The sequence below is a fragment of the Lepidochelys olivacea genome (genome assembly GCF_965140295.1).
Source record: "Lepidochelys olivacea isolate rLepOli2 genome assembly, chromosome: 2".
Lineage (NCBI taxonomy): Eukaryota > Metazoa > Chordata > Testudines > Cheloniidae > Lepidochelys > Lepidochelys olivacea.
In genome coordinates this window covers 223,569,025-223,593,971 of record NC_140412.1, presented here as the reverse complement: position 1 = coordinate 223,593,971, position 24,947 = coordinate 223,569,025, and positions in this window count along the sequence as shown.

Below are 24,947 nucleotides of genomic sequence, written 5' to 3'. Positions count from 1 at the left end.
CCCCCCCACCCCCCCCGACATTCTGGTTAAACTTGGATTTATGCTGGAAATGGCCCACCTTGATTATCATACACATTATAAGGAGAGTGGTCAGTTTGGATGAGCTATTACCAACAGGAGAGTGAGTTTGTGTGTGTATGGGGGTGGGGGGGTGAGAAAACCTGGATTTGTGCTGGAAATGGCCCAACTTGATTATCATACACGTTGTAAGGAGAGTGATCACTTTAGATAAGCTATTACCAGCAGGAGAGTGGGGTGGGAGGAGGTATTGTTTCATGGTCTCTGTGTATATAATGTCTTCTGCAGTTTCCACAGTATGCATCCGATGAAGTGAGCTGTAGCTCACGAAAGCTTATGCTCAAATAAATTGGTTAGTCTCTAAGGTGCCACAAGTACTCCTTTTCTTTCTGGTGGAGCTGTTTCCCTTTATGTAGGTAATTAACTATTTATTGGGCCATAGCATGAACAAGACTGACCCCGTAGACCAGTGTTTAGGAAATTCAGCTAGACGGAAGCAATCGAGGTTCAAGTCCCTGGTGTGATTCAGGGTCTTCCACATCGTAGGTGAGTGCTCTAACCACTGGGCTATTGGCTACTCTGGGGCAGAGCTCTTTCTGGTTTTGACTTGAAATTCTATCCTTCCTCTGAGAAACCTTTCCAATAAAAGTTTTGCCAAAACCAATCCATTTTCATAGTTTCAGTTATGATGAATCAGTGTTTTCTGTCAAAAAAGTTTTGTTGAAAAATACTTGTTCAGCTCTAATGACTTGCCCCCTCCACAGACTTTCATGCTGTTCTCTCTGGGCTTATTGATATGTTTTTATCTTGAATTAGGGAGCGGTCTGATCTAAACTACCAAGCCCACCTACATACACACAGTTATCCTCATAATACTTGCGAGTGATCAGTCAACCCAGTTTTGATAGCACAGCCATCTGTGTTATTACCGTTCACCTAAACGACAAAATACCTGTCAACCCTTCATATTGTTCTTGGTTCATTTCTCCCAGCACCTCTAGAGAGGCAAATATAAAAGGTGTTTTTGAATTTCACTGGCTAGCAGGTACAATTATTAGAGACCTTCCAGAGCACCATCACTGTTAACATAAACATTCAATACAAATCAGCCACGCTGTCCCCACAGATACAGGAGAGATGTGGTGACCAGGTCGCCTTTTAATAAGCAGCTATAATCAATTTAGTTAAGGTATAGTTAAAAAGAAATCTGTCAGATGGCAGCATTACTAATCCTACATCCACAGTCCAAATCTGAATTAGATTAATTAATCCCTTGTTAGGACAGAGTTACATAGTACTACTATGAGGGATTGGATGTTTCAAGTACTGGTCTACAGCTCGCCAGACATGCCTCATATCACAGCCACCACCCGGAAGCTCACTGGTACTAGCAGGAACTGTGGGCTGCTGGACCCTAGCTCACCATACGCACTGTCCACAAAACTCCCAGCTGGAGGAAATGACCAATCTCTCTGACTGGCTCAAGCTCACTATTAAAGCCAGAAGGAGGCACAGGAAACTGGTGAATCATTGGCTGATTGGTACATTGGACTCTGCCTTCAGGCCTGACTCCTGAGCCCTGCCATGGTTTGTCCTCCTGCCTTGTTCCAGATCACTGCTTCTGTGCCCCACCCCTGGCTTCTGGCTCTGACCCTTGGTTCAATTCTGGACTCTGACTCCAGCTCTGATCCTTGGCTTGATTCCCAACTCTGTTGCTTACTGCTGGGTCCTGCTCTGACTATTAGGTCTGACCACCACTGCTGTACCCACTAGGTCTGACTGCTTACGTCCTGGTCTATGACAACCACACTGTGTCCCAGGGCTGTGAGAATGGTGTGTTTACACCTGATATCAACAGGCTCAACCACTGAACAGCAGGATTCTACCTCCAAAAGCTGCTTGACTGCCTCCCTGAGCAGCTGCTGCCATCTGCAGTATCTGTTCAGCATCCAGGTGGCTGCTGCCTCAGCACCAGCTACTCCCTTTACCAGCTCCCCCTACCTTCTCAGCTACTTGTTGGCTTTGCAGATCTGGGAAGGAATGCCCATCACCTCTGTACCTTATTGCAACTGCAGCCTGATCTCATTACCTGCCTTGTCAAGGTCCCTCTGCATGAACCTTCTGGCTAGTCATGGCCACATGAACTAAACACCTCTCCAGCTTTACAGTATATTACTTGCTGCTCATGTTTGTACACGTGCTCAGAAGCCCCTTTCCATTGATGTTTGAATGGGTAAGTTGGGTCTACCAAATTTTAAAAGTTCTAGAATGATCTAGGAATTTAGAGTCTGGAAACAATTACTTGTTCTGTTTCTTGTCACCAGTTTATGACTGGAACCCAATGCTATGAACTCTGTCTGAACAAGAACCACAGGCAACATTCTTATTCTCTCTTATAAAAAGCCGTGGGGTTGGGTTTTTTTGAGGGGGAGGGTTTGAAGGGGTTAGCAGACAAGCTCACTGGAGGACAAGGAGAAGGAAAATGAAAAATTATCATTTTTAGTTTGTGGATTTCAATGTTGCACATTAACGGATTTTAAAATTCCAATTTTTGAACTACGTGAGATGATAAGTGTTTCCTCAGGTGGCACCTATTGAGGCTCTGGGGGAATGGGCAGGTGCAAGCCCACTCACATCTAAAGCCCCCGCAGCCTAAGGGGAGGAGCTACTGGACCCAGGGTTCAGCTAATCTCAGGGGACAACTAATGATAAAACAGGGTTGGGAGGAAAGGTCACAGGGTCAAAAGCAGGAATCCAGAGGGGCACACCAAACAGAGAACTCCTGACGGTGCCAACTGCTCCTCAAAGGCATCCAGGGAGCCAGTGGACATGGCCCAGAGGAACTCTCCCCAGAGATGTGACTTTAGGGAGGATCGAAAATAGGCCCCATAGTTGCAGAGCACCTCCACATACAGCTTCCTCCTCCTGGTATGGTGGATGACCACCTTGGCCAGCGCCAGGTGTAGGTTGATGAGGAGGACTCATGACTTTGTGGGGCCATGGATGGTGTGAACGTAGATCAGGAGGTGCTGAGAAAAGTGCAGCTAGAACCTGAGGAGAAGATTCTGGAGGCGCTAGAAAAGGGGATGCAACCTGATGCATTTGAGGTAGATGTGCACCAGAGTCTCCCTCTTGCTGCAGAAGCGGCAAGTGTTAGGGGAGGTGGTGAACTGCACCAGGTACACACCCATGCTCATGGCTCCAAGAACGAGCAGCCAGCAAATCTCCCTGGCGGGCCATGGGAGCAGGGTGGAATACAGACTAACCCATGTGGGCTTTTCATCCTCCAAGGGTGGTAGGAGGTCCTGCCACTTGGTGTTGGGGTCAGACACGAGGGTTTCTCAGGTGGCAATGCAAGAAGCACTGATGGTGACTGACTGGCATTAAAAGGGATGCTTTTCATCATGGACTTAATTTCCTCTGTTGTCTTGCCAGAAGATAAAGTTTACCATTAAGAATAATCTTTCCCAAACACGCTGAGCAGGCCTTGGGGTGGGAAAAGAAATTGAGAAAAAGAATCTTAATGCCTGATCAGCTCAATCTTGGGGCACAGCTGAAAGAGAAGAAAAGGCAGTAAGCTGGTGACAGTTCTCTTTCATATAATCAATTACAATTAAACTAGCAGTCAGGGAGTTAGGAAGAAGTCTTTTCTTGTTTAGAGCTATTTTCATTAGTCAACATATGGGAGAAAGCTTGGGACTGAAAAAACAAAGGCGATAGCAAATTGGAATGTGTTTTAACTCTTGTAGATCTGGAGGAATCTACAAATCTGCCAAAATTCTCAAGGGACCTGCAGATGGTGTAGGCACCCAAAGAGCTGAAGTTTGAAGTTAGAGGCTAAATTCAGAGCTGCTGTAATCAGAGGCAATTTCATTCACTTCAGCTGTGTCTCACACTGTTACGCTGTATCTGAATTTTGGCCTAAAGAATTTTTCTGTATGAGACCAAAGGAAAATGTAGAAGGTGTCTCATGCTGAGAATATATTTACCGCTTTTTGGCTGTGATATCCTCAATTAGGAGAACACTTAACCTTGCAAAGGTCTTTCATAGGTTTATTTTCTATAAAACTTTTTTGGAAACAGATAATCCTAATCTTGCAAGCACACATGTGCTTAACTATAAGCCTTTGACTTCAATGGGCCTGCGCACATGTTTAAAATTAGGCATGTACATAAGTGTTTGGAGAATAAGGGCCATGACTTCTGATGAAAGTTTAGGTTAGTACACTGCAAACTTAGACTTTCTTTTACGTAAACCTTTGGTTTGGATTTTGAGACAATCTGAGGATCCATCTCCAACAGTGCTAATGAAGAGTGACAAACTTTTGTCCTTTTCGTGCTTGCAAAAATCTATTGCCGCTTACTATCTCTGCTGATTAAATCTCTCTCACTCAGGGCCTGGCAGCACCATCTGTGAATTTGTTTATTTACTGCCTTAAATTCATTTCTACTCATTATTAAAATCCATCTAATCAACATTCAGCATTACCGACATGAAGCATGCCACATTTCTGGCAGATATATTATTTGGTCCAGCTGCAGTGAAATAATAATTTGGAAGCCTCCATAAGGACTCCTGAAAAATCTGTATAGTATTTTAATATTTATACTGAACATCTATGAACACATGATGACGACTGAGGTCCCATTATAAGAAATTGCAAGAATCACTCATCACAAAACCCATAAACCTCTGCCCCTATCTTCCATTAAAATGATGGCTGTTTAGTTATATGAATGCATTTATCAGTATCAGATCATAGAGAGACATATAGGTGAAAATAAAATCTGTATCGTATTTATATTATACTTCATATAACTGAATATTCAACAACCTTTATGTGGTGACAAAACAGTAAAAGAAATAGCTCCTTTGGAGTCTATTCTGGAAACTTTCTTTCCTTCAAAGTAAGCAAAATAAAAGGCCCAGACGAATCCCATCTTCATAGCATTCAGGGAAAAAATGTGTACAGTGGTTTAAACACGTCCAAATGGTATAAGATGGTGTTTGCAACATGCCTTCATTACGCAAACACCAGAAATTGACCAGACACTTAAAACAATGACATGAGAACATAAGAAGCTTAGAACTAAGAAAAATGATTAAAAAATAAAATGTGTTTATTAGTGATGAGTGAACCTCAAACTTTTTTTTAGTTCAAGTTCAGTTATCAGAAATTTGTCTGAAAAATCCAGACCTCTAGGAAACTGGACTGTAAACCTCATAAGAACAGTCTTCCTCATGAGAGTCCTAGTGATTCCAGCTTCTGAACAGGCCAGACTGTTCAGTTGCATGTCCCTTTAAATTTCACTCTGTTCAAGGTGCCCATCATTCAGATGTCTGAACATGCATATTACAAACTTGTCAGCATCATTAGTAGGGCCCTACCAAATTCACGGCCATGAAAAACGTGTCATGGACAGCGAAATCTGGTCTCCCCCTGTGAAATCTGGTCTTTTGTGTGCTTTTAACCTATACTATACAGATTTCATGCGGGGAAAAGGGGAATGGGGGAACCAGCAACCAGTATTTCTCAAATTGGGTGTCCTGACCCAAAAGGGAGTTGGGGGGGGTCAGGAAGTTATTTTAGGGGGTTTGTGGTATTGAAACCCTTTCTTCTGTGCTGCCTTCAGAGCTGGGCGGACAGAGAGCAGTGGCTGTTGGCAGGGCGCCCTGCCAGCAACAGCGCAGAAGTAAGGGTGGCAATAGCATACCATGCCACTCGTACTCCTGCGTTGCTGCTGGCAGCGGCTCTGCCTTCAGAGCTGGGCTCCTGGCCAGCAGCCGCCACTCTCTAGCTGCCCAGCTCTGAAAGCCGTGCCACCGCCAGTAACAATGCAGAAGTAAGGGTAGCAGCACCACAACCTCTCCCCCCCCTCAATAACCTTGTGACCCGCCCACAACTCCTTTTTGGGTCAGGACCCCTACAATTACACCACCATGAAATTTCAAATTTAAATAGCTGAAATCATGGAATTTACGATTTTTAAAATGCTATGACTGTGAAATTGACCAAAATGGACTGTGAATTTGGGAGGGCCCTAATCATTAGAGCAAAACAGATGTATGTAAAGAACATAGATGGGTCCTGTATCACAGAGGCAAAGAAGGAAAAAAGTGCTAAAATTCAAAGTGCTCCATAATCAGTACCCAGCCTGGGAATCACAGAAAAAGTATTCACCTGCATCTTCAGAGGTCTGCAAATTCTCCATGGCTCAAACCGTACAAAATCTGTATAGATCCCTAAGAGATTACTGGCCTAGTAGATGGATGTGCAAAAGAAAACTTTTCGAGTTTACTGATTATGGAATGGGCATATTTACAAGTATTACCTTTTAAGCTGATTTCTAAACATTCAGATTCTGTAAATGACGTGCACTAAAGTGGGAAGAATTATTTTTAAAGCACAGACATATTTGTTAATGGTTCCAATAGCCTCATAGTTTTTGGAGTGCCTGTGAGAGTCCTTTTATTATGTAAGGGTAGTACCCATCAGAGATACTAACGGAACAAAGTCTGGACTCCATTACACTGATGTAAATATGAAGTAACTCCTCTGAAGCCAGTGGAATTTCTTTGGACTTGCACAGGTGTAAATAAGAGGAGAATTCAGAACTTGAACATGTCCTTGACAAACTGCTAAAAGCACATAAGAGCTGGGTGAGTCATCCATCAAAGCTGTGGAGTGGATGAAAAATGTCTGCAACAGTTCTGCCAATTTTTTGTTATTAATTTGCTGCTTCTGTGCTCTCATCACTTATGTGTTTGCTTTCTGGTAATGTTGTATGGAACAAATGTTGCTGGAAGGGATGTTCACAAAAACAGCTCATATTTAGCAGGGCTAAACAAGAATTCTATTTCACAAACAATTTTGATTTCAGAATTTGTTTTTGTTCCAATGCAGAAAAAATTCTCTGAGAGAAACACCCCTTCCCTCCACAAACACCTTTGAGTGACAGGTGCTTAGATCACTCAGCTAGGATGTGGGAAGACCCAGGTTTATGTCCCTGCTATGCTTGATTCCTCATTTGCCTGCTGTTTTACAGGTGTGGGACATCTCTCTGGTCATGAATTCCAGCCTGGACTTAAGAGAGCTTCCCAATGAAAGTGCTTGGTCAAAATTGCTACATTTCCATGAAAAGTTTCAATTACAATGAATCAGCATTTTCTGACAAAAAAATCATGTTGCAGAAAAATTCACAACCCGCTCTAATAATAAGTAACTATTGGAGAATATGCAGGGAAAGCATACTTTGAATTTTTAAGCATGACCATAGCAGAAACTTGACACTTTTCCAACCAGAGAACCGAAGCATACCATGTGATCTGCATGTCCAATCCCAACAGTTCAGATTTCAGTTATTGAAAATTTACAGTGAACTGCTCACTCTAGATGAAAAATTATTCACCTAAATTACTCTGTGGACAATTTGGAATAATTAATAAATGAAAATTGAAACTTGGTGCCAGACAATTTGTGAATAAAACAAGGGATTATATTCTTAGGATAAATTATTTGTTGTGGATTATTCACCTAGCTCTCCAAATTGGTAACTCAGAACAAATGTGGTAATAGCACATTTGCACTGAAAACTGTACATAATCTATTTAAATAGCTTGAGGAAGGAGGAAATTGGAATTATATTCATTTTATATTCAAAAAATAAAATGGCCCGAAAGCCCCAGAGAAGTAGATTTACAATGAATAATTCCTTCAGAATTAAATGTGCAGATTAGATCAATTAAACTGCAAGGTGGTCAGTCTCATTGTATGTCTAAATAATAATACATTGTGGGAATGAGAACTGAGCTAAAACTGACCTGGTAAGAAAGCAACAGGGTTTATACTGGAGGACATTGTCAAACTTGTACATGGTATGGGCCACATCCTGATAGAGAGATTGTCTTGTGGACAATGTTCCCTCCTATTTGTGGTTAAGCAAGCCATGCCATCCCACGGCACTCCTGTTCGTTATCACATACATCCCTATGACAACCATGGCAATTTATGCACATGGAAAACTAACATCAGGAAAGTATTTGGTTATTTAACTATTGTTACTGCAATAAGTTGCCTTGTCCTTAAAATAAATTGCATTCTCTTCTTTTGTTCTTCTTGCCCCTTTGTTCTGCTCCTCTCTTGTATCTATCCTACAATCCCTTTTCTTTGTTTTCCCCCACTGCACATACTTCTCCCTTGCCTTTCCCAATGTACATTTCTGCAGCTTGTTCCCCTTCCTCCTGTTCATACTGCCCACTCATCTAATCATCTTCCTTCCTGTTTTCTGAACATATTGCCGGTCTCTTTGTTCCACTCTGCCGTGGACATTCATCTCCTACTGGAGGCTGGATGCTCCAGACCCTGAGACCAGTTCCTGCTTCCTCTCCTTCGAGGGATGTCTAGTTACTAGCAGCAAAGTTGGTTTGTCTTTGCTTTTCACTACATTTATAGGTGTCCAGGTTGTTCAGTGTTGTGAAGAGCCTGGTCAGCAGTAGAAGCAACTGGAAACAAAGAGAGACAGGACCAGGTGAACAGCTCTTCATGGGCCACCAGCAAGAGCTCCTGCAACTCATAGTGAGTTCCTACTGTGTGCTGATCCACAGATGATCTGAGTTGTTACAGCCCTCAGCTTTATTTTATTGCTGTATTAGTTCAAACTGTAGCAGCTTATGCTTTTTTAGCTCTGGAAGTCCCTGGTTCATTCCCCAGTCTTTCAGTCACAATGGTCACTCCATTAACCACAGTTTAGAAACCACTGGGTTTATACCATTATACATATTAAAACCAATGTTAAAATGCGAAAAAGGGAAATAATTTTTATTATTTACAGGAGTGTTTCTTCTTAATAATGACAAATATCTTTATTACAATCACAACTGCTGTTTGGAATTTCTATATAAATCTGACTCTCAGAGTGTTAGCTAAAAGTCATGTCGTTTACAATCATTTTGCACCAATGACATAGAAACTAACCAAAAGCTTAACTGTTAACTAAACTATTAACTGTTGTTTGCAAAATAATGAACTGTTTATTAATTGGCTGAGATGTAATCTCATGATAACAGATGTATCAGCAGAAAGTAAATCTGATGTTGCATATGGTTGGAGGAATGGCTCTGACTTAAATTCTTCTCCATGATCCGTAGTCTGAGAACTACTGTGGTGCAGTGTATTCTGAATTCTCTGTTTGTGATGCTGTCAACTAAACTCATTGCAGATAAGGGTATTTGAGAAATGAGCAATCTAAGTTCATCAGTTGTCTTGATGGTGGGCATTTTTTGCCCTACAAAACTGAACAATGAAGGCAGTATCTAGGAAACTAGAGGCTGCACAAGACTAATACGTAGATTTATAAATGGAAAATTGTCAAATAATAAATCCAAGAACTGAAGCAGGAAATAATTTAAACAGAATCACAATTTGTATATGGATTGTGCAAAAACCAAGAACCTTTTCTATTCTATTTACTCTGTTGTGCACACAATGCCACCAGAATGGAATCACATTATAAATCACAGCAAATGGCATGTTGGCTATTTCTCAGAGGACTTTAAAGATGGTACAGGGATTATGAGGATGAATACTCCGGAAATGAAAAGTAGCAGACTCAGAAAAAAGAAACGGTATCAATGCCAAGGGGCAACGTACTGTGGAAGTGTCAGTGATCTTTCATTGTCTGGTCTTGTCTTTTTCTTAAGGAATTAAAAGCACTAAACTAAAGGAGCTAACTGTAAATATCACTGTGGAATCCTGTGGTGGATTTTTGATTGTTGTTTTCATATACTCGAAGCAAACATTTTTCTCCAGAGTAACAGAAAGAACAAATAAAGAGCACATATTCCCCACCAGAACATTATGAATAAAACAGCCATCTGGATTGAATTAACCCAAATAAATAGTTTTTAAAAAACACACACGGGCTTTAGATTTTCATTTCCAAACTATCTCAAAGTGCCTGATTGAATGCCCACTGAATATCATGGAAAGACGCCCATTTATTTCACTGGGATCCAGATCAGTCCCTAAATATTTAGTGAGATTGGAGGTTTGACAACTATTCATAACTTCCATTATTTACATTTTCTTTGGTCTTTCACTATAGCTAGTTTGCCTGCTTTTAAAATTCCATGTTCATAATATTGCAGACGTACAAAATAAAAATCAAAAGTTAGAAGACCATCTCAACTATTTAAAGATGTTTTTTAAATGCAGGTATGCTGAGAGATGGTTACGTGTGTGTTCTCTTTATCTGCACTTCTTTTGCATCTGTCTTTCTTTTGGATCCTTGACTTTTCTCATTGTCTCTAGGTCTTTAAGGACCTTGCATCTGAATTTTGTTTTTCTAGTTCATGAATAGATCAATAAAATCTAGGGCCCAGGCACACTATGTATCTTTCTATCTCCTGAAGCATTTTGCAAGGTCAGTTCTTAAAAACCTTTTTCCTGGGTTTTGGGTTTTTTTGGAGTAAAAGTGGTGGTCTTACTGGTGATTATGGCACGTGTTGCTTGAGGCAGACATGGAGGTGCTCTGTAATAATGAACACTGTATGTTGACCTTGTCGTTATATATTAATACAGTAAATATTCAAAGCTTAGCTTAATAGGGGGTGTTGGGGAAAAACAAGCAGGAAGGTAAGAAGAATGGCTCACAGTAAGTGTTTGCTGACAAGCAGCTTGAGAGTTGTTACAAGACAATGCCGGGATAGGAAAAGTCCCCGATCTCAGGAGAACAAAAGAACTATGGCAGGTTTAAAAAGGAACACTCTCCCAAGAGAGGGAGGTAGTTGTTCAGGGGTGGGGAGGAAACAAACTGAGATACCAATTTATTTGAGCATAAGCTTTCGTGAGCTACAGCTCACTTCATCGGATGCATTCAGTGGAAAATACACTGATTGCATCCGATGAAGTGAGCTGCAGCTCACGAAAGCTTATGCTCAAATAAATTGGTTCGTCTCTAAGGTGCCACAAGTCCTCCTTTTTCTTTTTGCGAATACAGACTAACACGGCTGCTACTCTGAAACCTGTCATAAGCTATATTGTGATTTTGTTTTCAGTGGACTACAGCATTATGTTTCCAGGAATTTGCTGTTTGTTTGACGTAGCTGGCATTTTGTGCTCTGTTCCGGTACAGCCTGTGCCAGGGAGAACGTGTGCTCTCTCGTGGAAATTTTTTTAGTTCTTGTAAAGGGGCTAGGCTGGGGCTCAACTCTCTCCGGGGTGTCAGGGAGTCACTCTGGCTCGCTACATACAGTTGACTTTGGGGGAATTTGTCCGACCACCGGAGTCTCCCTCAGCAGCCCTTGCGGTAACTGCAACAAGAACCGTAGTCCTGGGCCCTGAGTCAGGGCAGGGCACCAAACAGTCAGTAGCTCAGGCCCTCAGGAAGGGGCTGAGCAAATAGCCCAATGTTAGCAGGCCAGGCCCTGGGTCAGGGCGGCACCAAATAGTCAATAGCTCAGGTCCTCAGGCAGGGGTTGAGCAACACAGGATGTGTGAATTAGCCCAGGCCTCCAAGGACCTGGAAGAGGGGGAGACTGCCACCCACAAATTGGGTGGCGGGGGGGATGCAGGTCCACCCACTCCACTGTATCCCGACCCAGGGCCCTAGCAGCGGCAAGCGACCCACTGTTGGGTCAGTGGGGATCCTGATTGCAACACACTGACATGGGTTCTGGCAGAGTTACAGCCAGACTAGGGTCAGCTGTCCCCGGGCTACTTCCTAACTTCCCTCCTTCTGGTACCTTGATCACGGTGGTGTTCTCTGGGGGATCCAGCACCATGGGTTCCTCGGGGCAGTGGACAAGCGGCAGGTCCGACAACCCTCCCCCTCCGGATAGCTGGTGCAGGGCAGGTCTGGCCAGTCTTGGTGTGGACCTGGGGCCACAGGGTTTTCCCAGTCGCAGGCTAGGCTAGCTACGTCTGGCCTCCCCGGCAGCTGGTCCCCTAGTGAGCGTTGAAGGCCTGCCTTTATACTTCCGGGTTGCGCCTTTCTACTTCCAGGTCGCCGCCTGTCCCTCTGAGGGACGGGCTCAGAGCTTCCTGGCTCCGCCCACTCTGGTGTCTAGAGGAGCTCGACCCTCTCCGGGGCGGCAGTGAGTCACACCACCTTGCTACAGTTCTTTTCTTGTTTTTTTGTTCTCAGTATAAAACAAAGGCCATGCAGTTACTTTTTGCACATGTAATGTCAACAGACCCCAGCTATCAGCAGCTGGGATTAAACCTGGGGCCACTTGAGCTAAATGCTTGAGCTCTACTGGATTTGTAAAGCTTGCTTCTACACAACCAAGCAGTGAGCATATGCATGCTGTTAAACTGAATAGTAAAATGCTTCTTGGATTGAGAGATACAGGGGCAGAAATTTCTGTGGTCAGGAAGGACCTGATCCAGGAGAAGGATTTGCTGCCAGGGAAAATGGCAGAATTAGAACTGATGGGAGGTTACAAAGTCCTTGCACCTTTAGCTAAAGTACACATGCAAACTAGTCATTTGCAGGCTGAGCTGACTGTTGCAACAGTGGCACACAATTTTGTCTGAGCTAACAAGCACACCTGTCTTATGCAAGGCTGTAGCAGGTTCATCAATCTCTAGTTGTCCTATCCACAACTAAAGGGGAACACAGTGCCACACTGAGCAGGTGTAGGTTACATGTACAGAAAAACACAGCCATGTTGACTTCTATGGGCAAGGTAGAACTTTTTTTAAATGATGGTTGATTCTACCCTTGAGAATTCATTCAATGTTGGAAATGTATTTAGGTCAGTGAAAATTAGTAGTGTACATAGCCCCTAAGCCAGCATTTCTCAAATGCTGCCACCAAAGGCTTTTCTCATGGCCATACCCTTCTGGGCAGTGACTGGGGGGGGCAAAGCAACAGCCCCTCCCCCAGAGTCACCAGCAGTGGTTGGTCCCTGTCTCCCTCTGGAGACACAAAAGCTGGAGGAACAGGAGGCCAGTGAGTTCCCTATCTTCCTGAGGGCAGTGGGGTCGGGCTTCAGCCCTGGGGTGGTGGGTGGTGGGCTCCAGCCACAGCGCTTTGGGTTTCATTCACTGGCCTCTGGCACTGAGCTCACCAGCCCCCATCACCCCGGGCCCCCACTGCCTCCCCGTGTCCCTTCACCCCTGACCCCTGCTGCCTCTATACCCACCTCCACATCCAGGGCTTGCTGGGGCTGAGTAAGTCTGCTGTGAAAAGTGATAATTGTATGTTTGTTAATATCACTTTTTACAGACTTACTATTTAGCAAGTCTAAAAAAAAAAAAGCAACCAAAAAAGCAAAAGAAACAACAAGAAAAAAGACAAGAATGTGCAAAGTACCTTATTTGTATTTCTATTCTGTTTAGGTCCAGTAAAGAATAGAGACAACTGTGCATTATTTTTATTATTGAGTCTGCAAAAAAAAAATCCTACATAAATAAATTACAATGATTTGGATATGTGTATGTGCATATGTATTTGTTTTTCCTAAAGTTAATTAAGTATTTTAGGAAATATTATCAAAGCGGCCACCAGAAAGTGTTGGTGGCCACACTCCGAGGCCACCAAAAATTTTGTTGTGATAACCTCTGCCCTAAGCGATCACCTTAACATACAGAATGGTATTTGGAGGCAAAACAGTTAGGATCAGATAGTGGACAAGGCACAAAGGAGTGAGGAGACTGCCCACAACTGCAGCACTTGAATATTTCCAAAGCACAAATGCTGCTCAGGGCTAGTCTCCCATGGATACCTATTTGGAGGAAGAAGCATACAGGAGGTGGGACAATGAGGCAGAGTTGGCCAGCTGTAGAGGGAAATGCATTTTGTATCCTACAGTGCCATGCTCCTCGGGAACTTTGCATTGCCGAGTTGACACACAATGCCTGAAACTCCTCTTCCTTACATTTTTATTGAACTGTATCATTTTTAGTGAAAGTATGCTGCACTGTTCCCTTATGTAGTGTATATTCATATTCGTCAATATTTCTCCTCCACCTATTCTGAGATATTTCCTCATGACAGATGTAATGAATTATCCAAACTTAGCCCAGTGATATATGCATTTCAGATACCTTATAGGTTTTCTGAATCTCTATTGGTTCTTCACATTATCCTGTGGTCCTCACCTAGAATATGCATAGCTTTCTGCCAAATGGTAGAGTCCAAAGCCTTACATCAAAGCCCACTGGTGTCAAAGGGAACTTCTGCACATTCCACATTCCAATTTGTTATTTTTAAAAGTATCTAAACTGAGCGCTCAAATTCCCTGCTACATGACTGATCTTCCCCCTTTGAAAATCACCATGCACATGGGTTGTGAGGGTGATAAACACATACAAACAGAACACAACAGTGATCAGCTTATGGGAGAAACACATGCTCAATGCAAATTTGGATACAGAACTGTTGACCAGAGTTTTGAAAGCATTTGTGCTGTGTCTGTGAGTTACAAGCTATGTTTTTCTTTTGCGATGTAATCTGTTTTGAAACATGTACAAACTAGATCTGTGTCAAGAACCACAATTTCTGTTCCACAGGAAATTTCTGACATTCTGAAATTCTGTTTCATTCCAAATTGGTCTTAAGAGCTGAAATGAACTCTTCAGTTTTACTTTTATGTTATATTAAAATATGTATTCTATATACATAATATCTAATATAATACAATAAAATATTTTAACAATATAAAAGTTGAAACAAAATTAATCAAAATGATAATGATCAAACAAAATGTTTTGCCTTTTCCCCATAAACAACGTTGAAATTCACATGTTCCTGTGAAACAGTTTGATTTTGATGAAACTGCATTTTTGATGAACAATTTTTCAGTCAAGTTTTTTTGACCAGCTCTTGTTCAGACCTTTCAGTAAATTAGACCAAGAATTTAGTATCCTCTGTTTGTCAACCTATTTCCCTCCCAGAAAGACCTCTCCTGGAGTCCTTTCCTGAACTCATAGAAGCCACGATGCTCCGTACTTATTATCAAATCACCTCGTGAGTCCATTGAGGATAATATCAGTTTTGTCTCCAAGCCATTTCTCACTTGTACATGTCTGTGTATTTGCCATCCCTTAGTTGGGATGCTTAAATGATCCAAGCTTTTTTCTCCTCACAATCATAAACACTAACTCGTCAGAACAAGATTGCCCTTTACCTCATTATGATGAGTCAGTTCTGAATATGTGCTTGTTTAGCTCATTGATGCTCATAGGGATTTCACATAAAAATAGTGTATGACTCTGGAAATTTCACAAGAACAAATGAAAAGGCTAACTCAAGACATTTTGATTTCTCTTGCTGAACTCAGGACCACTCCAGGAGAAATAATTCCTCTCAGCTCTCTGATTTCCCATCCAGAGGCTTCTGACAAAATCAATAAGTTACATTACCAAAGAGTCAGTCATAGTGGCTGCCTTACCACTCAGTCGGGTCACTTGAGAACAAGATCTGAATTTAAAACATCCCAGTCTCCACTCTACAGGGCAGAATAAAATGAGACAGAGAGATACTCTAAATAGAGCTGGGTGGAAATTGTCGAAAGGAAAAGTGTTCCATCAGAATATGGTGATTCACCACAAGCGAAATGTTTCACAGTAACATGTCATTGATGAGAATTTGTTTTGAAATAGAAATTGGGGTGAAAAGTGTCTTGATAAAGACAAAACATTTTCAGAATGGAAGGTTTGTTTCAGTGTTTAAAATGTTGTGGTATAAAATAAGATGAAGCAAAAAAGTCAAAATTGTTCCAATTTTGATGACCTTTTTGATTAACCCAAAATGCATTTCTTTAAAAAAAATCAGATCATAAAGCATTTTGAATTTTTAATATATTTATTTATTTTGTCAGTTCTAGAATGAAAGAGATTTTGAACTAGCTCAGCTTCTCCTGACATGAAAAATCTTGTCCTTATATAACTGTCATAAATATAAAGGGAAGGGTAACCACCTTTCTGTATACAGAACTATAAAATCCCTCCTGGCCAGAGGCAAAACCCTTTCACCTGTAAAGGGTTAAGAAGCTAGGGTAACCTCACTGGCACCAGACCGAAATGACCAATGAGGAGACAAGTTACTTTCAAAGCTGGAGGGGCAGGGAACAAAGGTTCAGTTTGTGTGTGTGATGCTTTTGCCGGGACCAGAGCAGGAATGCAGGTCAGAACTCCTGTAAAGAGTTAGTAAGCAATCTAGTTAGATATGTGTTAGATTCTGTTTTGTTTAAATGGCTGATAAAATAAGTTGTGCTGAATGGGATGTATATTCCTGTTTTTGTGTCTTTTTGTAACTTAAGGTTTTGCCTAGAGGGATTCTCTATGTTTTGAATCTGACTACTCTGTAAGGTATTTCCCTTCCTGATTTTACAGAGGCTTTTCTTTTACTTTTTCTTTAATTAAAATTCACTTTTAAGAACCTGATTGCTTTTTCATTGTTCTTAAGATCCAAGGGTTTGGGTCTGTGTTCACCGATGCAAATTGGTGAGGATTTTTATCAAGCCTTCCCCAGGAAAGGGGGTGTAGGGCTTGGGGGGATATTTTGGGGGGAAGATGTCTCCAAGTGGGCTGTTTCCCTGTTCTTTGTTTAACACACTTGGTGGTGGCAGCATAAGGTCCGAGGACAAAAGGTAAAAGTTTGTACCTTGGGGAAGTTTTAACCTAAGCTGGTAAGAATAACCTTAGGGGGTCTTTCATGCAGGTCCCCACATCTGTACCCTAGAGTTCAGAGTGGGGAAGGAACCTGGACAATAGCTCTACTGTGAAAGCTTAAATTCATTAAGCTTCTACAGTTATAAAACATATAACCGGGAAAGAATTTGACACTGAGAAAAGAAGACACATCATTGTGAAGCTCTGTGTCTCTAGTGTGACTAATGTAGTGAGAGATAGTAGGTGAGCACATAGTAGCAGAAAAATGCCCAAAGCAAAATATCATAAAGCAGGCAAAAAGTCCTGCTTAATCTCATAGTTTGCAGCTTCTCAGGTCTCTCAGTGGAAAACACAGAGCAGATGCCATTAAAAGGCCAGTCAGAACTGAGGACATTCCATGCAGTGGCACTTGGAGGAATTAGATTAAAAAATGGATATGCTGCAATCCTCTATGCAGTCAGTAGAAACTAGGCTGCTAGAGACAAAGAACAGGCTGGAGAATGTGACAGTTGATCTGGGAAGCAGGACAGTAAAAAGCAGAAATGATGCAAGTGACATGAAAGCAAAAGTTCAGGAACACAAGAATATCAGCATTTGCAAAAGCCAAACCCTTCTTTCTGAAAATGACACTGCAGTGGGGCGGTGTTCTCAGATAGTGGAGAAGAAATTGATATCCTATATTCCATGCATGACTGGCCTCTTATTGAGTAAAGAACCCAGATCTTTTTGTTAAAAGTCTCAAGTGACACAGAAAACAACTTTCAGATTAGATATGTTTAAATTGTACAAATTGTTAAACAGAGAGATTAAGAACTAAAACCCAAGCTATCTTCAGTTATCAATTATCATATAAAACAAAGTAACTATGCAGTATTACAAGAGTTACATTTTTTTCCTTAGGATAAAGCAAAATGTCCTCATTCAAGTTCCATTTTTGGGATTGACATAGGAATTGCTAGTTGAAAATCTATATCCTGTGTTATGCAGGACATCAGACGATCGTACTGTTCCCATCTGACCTTAAACTCCTTGAAATCAAAATTACTCTCTGGTGCCATCTAACGACACTGAGAGGTTCACATGAGAACCAAGCTCCCAGAGCTTTCACAGTAATTCTAATTTTTCTCCACCATACTGTAGTGGAAGTTTGCTATGCAAATTAACACTTACAGGGATTTTTTTTTACTAATATCCTCCTCCTTAAAACACACTTCTTCCAGAAGGCCTATACAAATCAACCCTTTCCCTTCAGAGAAGTATTAACTGATAAAAATACTTACAAAAGTCGAGAAAAATTGGGAATCCACAAGATATTCCTTAAATGTATCTGTCAGTCACTTCTGTTGAATATCTGTGATATTGTGCAATATCTGTGATTGAAGGAATGGCTCAGAACCCCCGTTAGCATATAAAATATGACTTTGCAGTTGGAAGGCAGTCTGGGTGCAATCTATGGTGCAAGCATGGGCGGTGGGTGTAATTGGCCAGGGAAGACTGAGCCTCCCCAAACAGGATGTGGTGCACTTCCCTTTGGAGGCATGCCGGCCGGCCGCCTTTAGAGTGCTGCCGCTGAAAGGGCACTCGGGCCGTGGCTCTGTCCACACTGCTTCCCTTCCCACCCCTCCTCTGCCTTTTCCCCTGAGGTCCCAACCTCGCACCCCCTCTTCCCATCCCCACTCCTCCCCTCCCCCCAAAGTCCCCTCCTACTGCTCGCACCTCTCCATCCCCGGCGGGCAGAAGGGACCTCAGGGGAAGGCATGAAGAGGCGTGAGCGGCGGGGAGCCACCCTGAGGAGAAGGGGCAGAGAGGGGTAGGTTGAGGGGGGGCTTTGGGAAAGGGGGTGAACAGCAGAGCCCTGTGTGGATATAAATCGGTATCCGCGGAGCTGCAGGGCTCTACCAGGAACCGCAGTGGTGAAAGCAGCAGCATGTCGGGCCACCGCTCCCAGGAGTCAGTGCCCCCGCCCCTGGACCGGCAGCTCCTCCAGCGTGGCTGTACTGCCCCAGGCCCCAGCCACTAGGGTGGGCACCAGGCTCACTGGCAGCTCTCCCAGCGGGCGGGGCTGGGGGCAGTACAGTCATGCCAGAGGAGCTGCCAGCGGGGGATGCTGGCTCCTGGAAGCAGCGGCCTGAAATGCTGCTGCTTTTCCCACTGGGGTTCTCGGTAGAGCCCTGCGGCTCAGAAGATACTGACTTATATCCATGGAGATAAATTTTGTATCCGTGCAGGGCTCTAGCAAAGAGGTGCTAGAGGCGGGGGGCCTTGCGGGAGGGGATGGAGCAGGCTTAGGGGCGGGGCCTTGGGAAGGAGGCCAAGCAGGGGCAGGCCTTGGGGCAGAGCGGAGGGTGTGGACCCCCACTTCTAGGGAGCTTCTGTTGCTTCCGCCCAATGCCACACATGGGTGCACATGACCTGCAACAGAGAGGACAAGAAAGAGAACCCAGTTTAGAGGTATGAGTTTCTTCTCTCTTTTTCCAATTCACATAGTCCTCTTCAAGTAGCCCTTTCCATTTCCCTGCAATTCCCCACCCATATGAGAAAAGCCTGTCACAACCTTGCCAGGGGGTCCAGAATTGTTAGTTGTGTCCTGAGTCCACTTCTCATTTTCAAACTTCGTAGGTTCTGGGATTCCTTCACCAAAGTGCTGCAGAATCTATGTCACACTTTTGTGAAGTCCAAGAGGAGTATTTCAGATCTTTGTACTAGGAGTGCTGGGTTCTGGAATGTCCGTTGAGCCTACAATAATCTAGGCAAATGTAATGCCACAAAATGTTTTAGGGATAGTTTGGCTATTTCTCTTGCTGTCTCGTAGCTCATAAAGCTAGAAGGGACCATTGTGATAATCGAATCTGACCTCCTGGTTAACACACCTCTATAGGCCTTCCCTGTATTAATTTCTGCTTCAAGTCCAATAGCTATGCTGGAACTAGACCATATCGTTTAGAAAAAAAAACATCCAATCAGAGATGCAGTATAAAAAATATTGGAAGTTAAGTTATGTTCAGCAGCTTGAGTCAAAGATGGTGACTTCAGCAATGAAACGGCTTTGAGATTCTGTTGGGCTAAGAAAGGGATATGTATGAAGTAGCTGCTGTGAGTGCTCCTGCACTGGTTTGCTCCCAGTGGCACACTACCATGTATTTGGAAGTCAGGAAATTAAAAATAAAACTTTTATTAGCATCTCTTTGCATGCTGAAGTGACACATTTGACTGTTGCTCTGCTGGATGCCATCTTCAAGGTTTCAGTCTGCCACAACTCACTTGGCTGGTATATTTAGATGCCACCTTGAAAAATGGTTGATTGACAGAACTATTTAAAAGGATTTCACCTCTAATAGCTAGGCATATGGCAACAAATGAGGTATTTATCAAAATTATAGTTCAGTATTTTAATAAAATGACAAATTTGCTGTTGCTTTCATGGCACTTCTCCTTTTGAGTTGGTCTTTGGTTAAAGTGGAAAAATTACCCTATTACTTAAGCGAAGAAATAAAATGCAGCATGAACAACAGTCATAATTTAAAAGTTTCTATCAACTAACAGAGAACACACAGCAGTATGTGAGGTCTTGTCTTTACTACAGAGTTTTGTCAGAAAAAGTTATGCCGAGGATCAAAAAGCACTATAATTAAATCATGTGCGCATGTTCACATGATGCTCCTTCTGTCGGCAGAGTGTGTCCATGCTTGAGAGCAGTGCACTGTGGGTAGCTATCCCACTGTGCTACTTGCCACCTTCTGCAGCTAGGACTTGTGGAAATGCGGAGTGGATCGCGGTGCATCATGGTTGTGGGCTCAACTTCCCATGATGCAGTTCTTTCCATCCCAGCATTCCATCAGCTTCCAACTGTGTTTAGTGGCATTTTTCAACAGCCCTTGTTTACTGTGCACCCGCCATCTCTGTCTGAAAGGATGGATCCCGCTCTCTACTCTTGAGGTCACTGTTATGAACACAACACGTATGGTCATGCAGTATATCATGAGCTCCCAATCTGAAATTCTATGTGCCATGGAAAGAAACAACACCAGATTACTTTTGGCATTCATGGAGCAGCTGAACATGGACCATCGCTTTTGGGTTCAGGAAACAAGCACTGAGTGGTGGGATAACATTGTTATGCAGGTCTGGGATGACAAGCAGTGGCTGCAGAAATTTCAAATTTCAAACCTTCCTGGAACTGTCTGTGGAGCTTGCCCCAGCACTGTAGCATGAGGACACCAAAATGAGAGCTTCCCTCTTGGTGGAGAAGCTCATGGTGATCGCTGTGTGGAAGCTGGCAATTCTGAACTGCTACTGGTCAATCGTGAATCAGTTTGGAATCTGGAAGTTCACCACTGGGGCAGCATTAACGCAAGTGTGCAGGACGTTAATTGCATCCTGCTGCGAAGGACTGTGACTCTTGGCAATGTGCATGAAATAGTGGTTGGCTTTGCAGTAATGGGATTCTCTAAATACGGAGGGGTGATAGATGGCACGCATATTCCAATTTTGGCCTCTGGACCATCTTGTGATGGAATACACCAATAGAAAGGGGTACTTCTCTGTGATATTGCAGGCACTTGTGGATCACTGTGGGTGTTTCACTGGCATCAATGTGGGGTAGTCTACGAAGGTGCATGACGCACGCATCTTCAAGAACACTAGCCTGTATAGAAAGCTGCAAGCAGGCACTTTCTTTCCAGACCAAAAGATCCAGTGTGGGATGTTGAAATGCCCATAGTGATCTTGGGAGACCCAGTATACCCCTTACTCCCATGGCTCATGAAGCCTTACACAGGAAACCGGGACAGCAGCAAGAATCACTTCAACAATAGGCTGGGCAGGTGCAGAATGACCATGGAATATGCCTTTGGCAGATTAAAAGCATGCTGGCACTGTCTTTATGGCAGGTATGGTGACCAGATGTCCCGATTTTATAACAACAGTCCCAATATTCAAGGCTTTGTCTTATATAGGTGCCTATTATCCCCCACCTCCCATTCTGATTTTTCACACTTGCTATCTGGTAACCCTAATGGCAGGTTAGATCAAAATGAGGAAAGCATTCCCATGGTCATAGCAGCCTGCTGTACACTCCATAATATTGGTGAGGCTAAGGGTGAAGAGTTCCTCCCGGGATGGAGCAGGGAGGTGAATCGCAGTTTTGAGGCAGCATTTTGACAATGAACATTAGTAATGTGTCTTTCTATACAGCACTATGCCATGCTTTGTTAACTTGCCACCTTGCATGAAAATTTTGATGATTCCTGTAGTCAGCAAATGATCAAATTGCCACTGTATATTAACTCCAGCAGCAACAACTGTGTGCAGGAGACAAATAAAGATTGGTTATCTTTCAGAAAGTTTGTTTTTATTAAATAACAATTAACAACACACACATAAGGGTTGGTGGGAAGGGAAATAACAGTGAAAGGCAGTGTAGGCTCTCATAGCTGTGTGTAAGTCCAGCTATCATTTTGGAAGCTGTCCGAAGGGGTGGATTGAACAGGGTACTGAGATGTACCGGGAAGTTGCAAGGAGTGTGTGAGAGGAGTTTGGGGAGGGCTTAGAAAGCAGTTCTGTGTCGGCTGCGGGGCAGGAGGAGGGGGGCAAGCATGTTCTGCCTGGAGCGTGATTAGGGACTTCAACATCTCTGCTCCTCCGTCATTTTTATCATCAGCTCCTGGTCCTTTAAAATGCAGTCCTCACTCTCTTTTCTGTCCTGCCTTTCTATTTTAAAATTTCTCCTTGGGGATCTCTCTCCACTCCCTGCATTCTTTTTTGGCTTCTGAGGTTTGGAACACATCTTGGAACATGTCTTCTTTGCTTCACTTTGGTCACTTCCTTATCTGGCAGAGGCACTTTGCCGATGTATAGGGGGTTCCCCTGAAGGCCACATCTGCAGAAGCACAAGAAACAATACATAGAATATTGTTAGTTCACACATAGCATTGAATCATAGTAAAATACACTTCTTGTAACATACCAATCACTTTCTCACTGTCTCTTAGCAAGCACACATCTCTGTGACCACCCTAAACATGGTGAGTTCGGCCCCGGTGGGAGTTGGGCATTCAAGATGGGGCAAAGGGTCTAGTTGATTTTTAAGTGGATCATTGCAGGGGATTCTGGACAATATTGTAAATTCTGCCACCATTTTCCATAGGTGAAGGTCACTAAAGGCTATACCTCATTCTTGAGGGTAAGCGTGCAGCTTCAGACCCTGACCCTGTGTTGCTCACCTGTGTGCCACACAAGTGATTGCTGAGTTGTGAAGGAAAGTTTCCTACATTGGGGGAAGAAACAAAGCAGCTCTGCCAAGGAACCTCCAGCAGAGGATTGCTGAGTACCCCCAGGAAAGTTTCCTAGAGATCTCTCTGGAGGATTCCCGTGAAATCTTGGTGTGCATTAACACACTGTTCCACCATACTGCATAGCTGCAGAGAGGAATTTGGAGAACACTCAAACACAGTTAGTCTTGCACATTTCTATGCCTTCACCCACTTCTACAATATACAGATCAAAGGACAGCTGTATCACACATAACCAAGCAGCATCAACTCAAAAAGATCACTTACCAGGGCTCTCCTCTTCTGCATCATGTGCGTTAGAGACAGACAGCTGGGACTGGCTAGACCCCTCCAGAGTGGAAAGAGGTCCTGACTTACCACGCCACCAGATGGCCCTGTTGTGTGCTCCACATCGTCCTTCAACTCAAACTCCTTGTCCACAACTTTGTCCTTGGCGTTAGCTCCATTGTCCGCTGCCTCCAGCCTCTCCAAAGTATCCATGGGGTTCGTGGCAGTGGAGGTGGGGTCGCTGTCAAGGATGGCATCCAGCTCCTTAAAGAAGTGGCAGGTCTTTGGCACAGCACCAGAGCAACGGTTTGCCGTCCTTGCCTTCTGGTATGCCTGCTTCAGCGCCTTTATCTTCACACGACACTGCATTGTGTCCTGTTCATAGCCCTTTTCCAAAAAAGCCACAAGAAATCTGCCTGCAGATATTGAAGTTCCTATGGCTGGAGCGAAGCTGGGACTGCACAGCATCCTCTCCCCACAGATCCAACAACTCAGCTGTGGTCCTAGCAAGAGAGCGTTTGCCGGATGGAGCTGTAATGGACAGCTGGGTGTGGTTACTTGGCAGTTTAGCTGTACTACCGTTGTTTTCAGTTTTCTGTAGGTTTTCAAAACATTTTGAAGTGTCTTCCTTTAAGCTATGCCTTATGCCTTTGTGAAAAGAGTCCTGAGAAAAGTAGTGCTAATGAAAATCAGAGGGGGGAGGGATAGCTCAGTGGTTTGAGCATTGGCCTGCTAAACCCAGGGTTGTGAGTTCAATCCTTGAGGGGGCCATTTAGGGATCTGGGGCAAAAATTGGGGATTGGCCCTGCTTTGAGCAGGGGTTGGACTAGATGACCTCCTGAGGTCCCTTCCAACCTTGATATTCTATGATTCTATGTTAGGGACAACTCTGTAGAGCTGTGCAGACCGTGGCCCATTGAAGTCAGAGTTCTGTGCGGGTTCCACCCCAGAGTTGGCTGAGTGAGAGTGATCCTTGAGTTTCTATAGATATATACATCTGTAAAGCATTAGCTGATCCTCTTGGTGAAAAGAACTATATAGTAAGGTGCTTCCTCTCTGTGACCCATGCGATACCTCATATTCAAATGTGCTCCCAATATTTTGCTTAACTAGTTTTGTGGAATTTGACAGTGCAAATATCTCTAATGGGATTGCTCTGAAAATCTATTTTAGGTCAAATAGCCCACCTAGACAGAGGTAAATAATTATCTCTTTAGACAAGCACATCACACAATCCATCAAAATCATTATTTAATTTTCATAGATCACTTCAGCATGTTGAGGTAGTTAGCCTGGCAAATGAAGAAAATAAAGTATATGTGATCTTGATTTTTCTAATGGCATTCTATTCCAGGTGACTGAATTCAAGTTCAGTGACTATATAAATCTGGAAACTTCTTATTCAACAGATCTGATTATTATAGGTGTTCAGAGTTTTATCCGCTTACTCTACTAGCAAAACTAAACCTTCACTACTACAGTACTTACTTCAGTTAGTCCTACAGAGCTGGCACAGTTAAGATACAGAGTCCTACTCCTTCTTCCATCTTGTACAACATCAATAGAACTGTACAGTAAGTTCCAGTTGCTTTCAGGTGGATTAACTTTTTGAAGGCAATAGAGATGCATCAATTCAACTGGGGAACAGTGGATTCCTGTGATGTAATTAAGAGTCTAAGTTGACCTGCAACTCCTTTATTACAAGTGATATACAAAAAGGAAAGAATTAGAATCCAGCTTGAGATTGTAGGGC